This window comes from Mandrillus leucophaeus, unplaced genomic scaffold (genome assembly GCF_000951045.1).
Source record: "Mandrillus leucophaeus isolate KB7577 unplaced genomic scaffold, Mleu.le_1.0 Scaffold90, whole genome shotgun sequence".
NCBI classification, from domain to species: domain Eukaryota; kingdom Metazoa; phylum Chordata; class Mammalia; order Primates; family Cercopithecidae; genus Mandrillus; species Mandrillus leucophaeus.
The window spans coordinates 6,682,806-6,688,805 of NW_012109808.1; positions in this window are offsets into that span (position 1 = coordinate 6,682,806).

The window sequence follows — 6,000 nt, forward strand, 5'->3', positions numbered from 1 at the left end:
TGAGAAAGGCAACCGCTTAATAACTGTGCAGAAGGAAAACAACCTGTATTAATTTGCCTGTCATTTACCATTACCGTTTGCAAAGCTGTACTTGTAGTTCCACAACAGAGTAAACGATACTGGTAATGGCTAGCAATTAATAGCATTTACTATATGCTAGGTTTTTGACTACATATTTACTATATGCTGGGTGCTACATATGTGTTATTTAATTGTCCAAACATATCTAGTGAGATGGAAGCCATCGTGAAACATGAATAGAGTTATCCAAATTGAATATAACCACAAATTTTAAGATAGAAGTTTCCTTAAGCCATTCTTTGGTCTAGTCTTTGTCTACAAGTACATGATTTTGTTGTTATTGTTGTTGTTGAGACGGAGTCTCTGTCACCCAGGCTGGAGTGCAGTGATGCAATCTGGGCTCACTGCAACCTCCACCTCCCAGGTTCAAGCAATTCTCCTGCCTATGCCTCCTGAGTGGCTGGGATTACAGGCACGCGCCACCACACCCAGTTAATTTTTGTATTTTTAGTATAGACAGGGTTTCACCATGTTAGTCAGGCTGGTCTTGAACTCCTGACCTCATGATCCACCCGCCTCAGCCTCCCAAAGTGCTGGGATTACAGGCATGAGCCACCACACCTGGTCAAGCACGTCATTTTAAAACCACACTATCCTACTTAGGAGTTCTCTAAATCACCTGTAACAAGCAGAAAAGACAGAGGAGGTTTCCCTTGATAGGGACTATGTGCCGCAGCTTATATGAACATCATAGCCTTTTCTCTTAGCCACATTTTAAGAAAAGGTGGTAATATCAAAGAAGGAATAGGAGCATGCTAGAAATATGAATTGGTTGACTTTAGAAGCACTTTGATTAAAATATTTTTTAATTCAAACCATAATGATACAGTTAATAAATCTTCTCAGTTGAAAATGAAGAAAAGAAAAATACTTCAACTCCTAGAGAGGTCATTAAGAGCCAGAGCAGCCAGGCGAGATTAGAAAGACAAAATGAGAAAATAAACTAGTAGTTAGCAAGGTAGTAATAGCTGCTAATAGAAAACAATTGTATTATTATAACTATTATATAATCATATATATAATAGCTATAACTATTGTTTGTTGTTTCACCTCTGTGCAAAGCATTTTGCTTGATAAATGCGCAATTACAAACATATGCAACTCCCCTCAATGACATTATGACGTAGGCATTGCTCATATTTTTGAACATAGGGAAACCAAGACTTAGTCAGAAAAATGGTGGAATAGAATTTACTCAGATTTATCTGATTCTAAAGATTTCATTTGTTCTACTTCCCACATGACCAAATATTAATGGGTGATAATGCCCACTGACAAGGAAAAGGACTACTTCAATTTCTCCACTGAATTCCTTTTCCCTTTAACTCAAGCTTGCACATGTGCCCATGATACCATATAGCAAAGAGACTGAAGCAAAACCTCAGCTATTCTATACAAGGTTCCTACTTTCACCCCGTCTCTCATCCCAATCACAATTAAGGTGACTTTTCTCTTCTTTCAAGGATAAGAAACTTCACGTCTTCAAGGTATGGCAACAGTACATGAAAGCAGACAACCAGCACTCAGGGAAATGATCTATTTGGTGTGCAAGTAATATAAAATGCGTATAGCTTTATTGCAATTGACAGTAGGGCGTAGAGATTGTAACCCTGTTTATGTTCAAATCCTGGTTCTTCTACTTACTAGTTTAATGGTATTACACCAGTTATTTCACTACACCAAGCAACACCAAGCTACAGGTTCTTCGTATATAAAGAGAGGGATTATAAGTATTCTCTCTAACCAGGGCATGAGGCTCTACTAGGGAAAGACATGAAAAGCAGTTTGAATAGTGCATGGAAAATAGTAAATGCCACAAATGTTACCTCTCATTAGTGGCAATAGGATATGAACAGACCCTTCTCAAAAGAAGATATACATGCAGCCAAGAAGCATCTGAAAAAAGGATCAACATCACCGATCATTACAGAGTAATGATACACACTGTCACATTTTATTTTGCCCTATAACAACTCTTTGTGAAACAGGCCTAATATTTATGAATCCTTGAAATCAGGTGTCTACAAAGGTGTTCCTGATATGGAAAATGCAATCAGATTTCATCTTGCACACTTCTCTCATACTGGGATTTTAGAAACCTAGCCATTTATATCATATGCTGCTCTCCCAGGCCCAGTCTGAATTACATGCTCTCATGGAAAGCATCTGCAGTCCATGACCCGTCCACCATCGTCCACCATCATACACCATCATCCTGGTACAACAGTTTTGAAAGTACCTGTACTTCAGAAAACCAAGCACCGCATGTTCTCACTCATAGGTGAGAGTTGAACAATGAGAATACATGGACACGAGGCAAGGAACATCACACACTGGGGCCTGTTGAGGGATGGGGGCCTGAGGGAGGGATAGCATTAGGAGAAATGCCTAATGTAAATGACGAGTTGATGGGTGCAGTAAACCAATATGGCACAGGTATACCTGCACGTTGTGCACATGTACCCTAGAACGTAAAGTATATATATTTTCTTTTTAAAAAGAAAGTACCTGTACTTGACATTGTGATATAAAGTGAATAATTTTATAATGCGTTTCCTAGCATTTTTGGTAGTGAGCCACATTGTATAAATTCAAAACAGCCTCTTCACACATGACTCTTACAAACTCAAATATGTTCAGCATGGGCTTTTTTTAAGGCTTTATTTCTCTTCAAGTTCAAGGGTACATGTGCAGGATGTGGTTTGTGGCATAAGTAAATGTGTGCCACGGTGGCTTGCTACACAGAGCATCCCATCACCTAGGTATTTAGCCCAGCATCCATTAGCTATTCTTCCTAATGCTGTCCCTCCCTGCAACCTCTCTGCCCCCACTGTGTGTTGTTCCCCTCCCTGCATCCATGTGTTCTTATCATTCAGCTCCCACTTACTTATAAGTGAGAACATGCGGTGTTTGGTGTGCTGTTCCTGCATTGGTTTGCTGAGGATAATGGCTTGCAATTCCACTGATGTTCCTGCAAAGGACATGACCTCATTCCTTTTTATAACTGCATAGTGTTCCGTGTTGTATATGGACCACATTTTCTTTGTCCAATCTATCACTGACGGGCACGTAAGTTGATTCCACGCCTTTGCTATTGTGAATAGTGCTGCAATGAATATATAAGTGCATGTATCTTTATAACAGAATGATTTATATTCTTTTGGGTGTATATCCAGTAATAGGATTGCTGGGTCAAATGGTATTTCTGCCTTTAGGTATTTGAGAAATCACCCACTGTCTCCTACAATGATTGAACTCCTACACTCCTACTAACAATGTAAAAGTGTTCTTTTTTCTCCACAACCTCACCAGTATCTGTTGTTTTTTAACTTTTTAATAATAGCTATTCTGGCTGGCATGGGATGATATTTCATTGCGGTTTTGATTTGCATTTCTGTAATGGTCAGCGATGTTGAGCTTTTTTTCATATGTTTGTTGGCCACATGTGTGTCTTCTTTTGAGAAGTGTCTGTTGATGTCCTTTGCCCACTTTTTAATGGGGTTGTGTTTTTGCAAATTTGTTTAAGTTGAAGGCTTAAAAAAAAAACCCTTTTATTTTACTTCGTCATTGCACTATCTTTATTATTTTAGTCTAGTAGTTAAAAACTTTTTGTTGCAAATAAAAGAGTGACAAACCATTAATTTAAATAAACAATAAGGATATGTGACTGTCTTGCATGACAAGAAAGTGGAGGTACATGTCCCCACGATGGGCTCATGACACAGGGAAGTCATCAAAGAGCCCGCCAGCTTCCGTTCCTCTTCCTTGCTATTCTCTGTGTGTGTTCTTCTCAGCCTCAGAAACTGGACCTGTATGAATGGAACCTCGTATACACAATGCACTCAATACTCTTAAGTATTTTGGAATTATATAAAATCTGAATGAAAAAAGACAACTAAGTAAGAATTTAGTGGGAAATGTACAAAGAAGTATTAACTCTGGTCTCTTCTCTCGCACAAATCAGCAATATGACTTGGAGAAAGTCATCTAACCTTTCTAAGCCTCAATCTCCTCTGCAACATGAGTATAAATGTTCTTAAATCATTAAATGCATTTGACACCATTACACTGCAAACATTTAGTAAATGAATAAACTAAAAACATAATGAATGTGTGAAGAAATACGTAGAAATATATGCTTAAATATAATTAGACAGCTCTTAGCTTAGAAAGTTTAAACTGATGGCATCTCAACAGAGAAAAGGTAGGATTTGCCTAATGCAATCATGGATATTTGCCCTTCCTGTATGCTGATGAGACTTGGCTGATCCAGGCATGCCTACTTGTGAATAAGCCTTACTGTTGAATCTGTCTCCAGCTCACCTAAATCTGTCTGAAAGGTAGATAAAGCCAGACAGCTGAGTCACTCTCTAACAATTGCCAACTCGTGATAGCTTTTCAAAGCCAGACAATCTCCCTGTTTGGTCAGCCTTCTTTTTCCACACCCCCCCCCCCAATGATTATCATATAGTATATGTATTATTTTCGATCTATTGTGTCATAAAACAGTGATTTCAAATGCTGGGAAGGTGAATGATTTCTTGGAGAAGTTAACTTTAAGGTTGAGGCTGGAACACAGACCCAGTTATTACACAGAGGAGGTGGAAGGTACCGGAGACCAAAAAGCTCAGAAACAACCACAAAAGTGTATAGTCACTGCTGGGTTTCTTGTGTGAAAATCATGATCATATATGTACATATAGGTTTTTATTCACAGTTCCTAGCTCATAACTCCCATTTTCCATTTTCCGTTGTTATTGTCTTGTTGCAACGTTGGGTGTACTTTAGGTTTCAGAAGCACAACGTTTCTCTCTGACTTTCTCTTGTCCTCCTTTCACATGCCCAAGGCAAGATTCTCATCTGATTGTGGATCATAAGACCTCATTCCAGAGAGGGTCCTGCTGCATATCCTGGGGAAGAGTACACTGCACAGACAGGCTAAGAAGAATCTGAACAGACAAGTCTTGCTGGATTTAGATCCTATGCTTTGTGTCCAGTTATATTTCCACATGATCATTCATGCTTCAGTGATACACAACCAGCGAAGTCTCCATAAAAGGTCCAAAGAACAGGGTTCTGGGAGCTTCTGGCAAGCTGAACACGTGGCGGCCATCAGAAAGGTGAAGAACTGACTCATCTGCATGCCCGGAGGGTGGCACGCCCCAAGTCCACGGGGACAGAAGCTCCTGCACTTGGGACCCTTCCAGTCCTCACCATACGCGTCTCATCATCTGGCTGTTTATTTGTATCCTTTAAAATAGCCTTTGCAATAATGGGTAAACACAAGGAAGTGTTTCCCTGAATTCTGTGAGCTGCTCTAGCCAGTTAATGGAACTCAATTAACTGAACTCAAAGAAGGGGTCGTGGGAATCCCAACTTGAAGCCAGTTGGTCAGGATTTCTGGAGGCCGGGACTGGTGACTGAGAGGAAGGAAGGGGGTGGTCCTGTGGGACTGAGTCCTCAATCTGTGGGATCTGACACCATCTCTGGGTGGATAGTGTCTACCCTACGGAACTGAATTAGAGGACCTGCTGCTTGGTGTATGGGCAGAAACCCCCACACCTTTGGTCATAGAAGGCTTCTCTGTTGATGATTGTTGTGGTGGTGTGAAAGCAGAGGGAAAATGTAGTGTGAGAGAGTTTTTCCCTGAAAGAGTTGTCATTTAACTGTGAGCCAAAGAGAAAAACTAAGACTCCACCGTGAGAGACCAAGCCACACATAGCCAGAATCGCACTAACATTTGCCCTGATTTTCTCATGCACAGTTTCTCCCACTATGGCCTACTCATCTTTTCTTGGAGACAAATGTAGGTTCACTTTCCCCAGGGCCTGGCCATAAAACCCAGCTGCCAGAAATGTGCTGGCTGATGTTTTTTCTAGCATTACTTGTCTGCTACTTATTTGGGTCTGTCAGATCTGG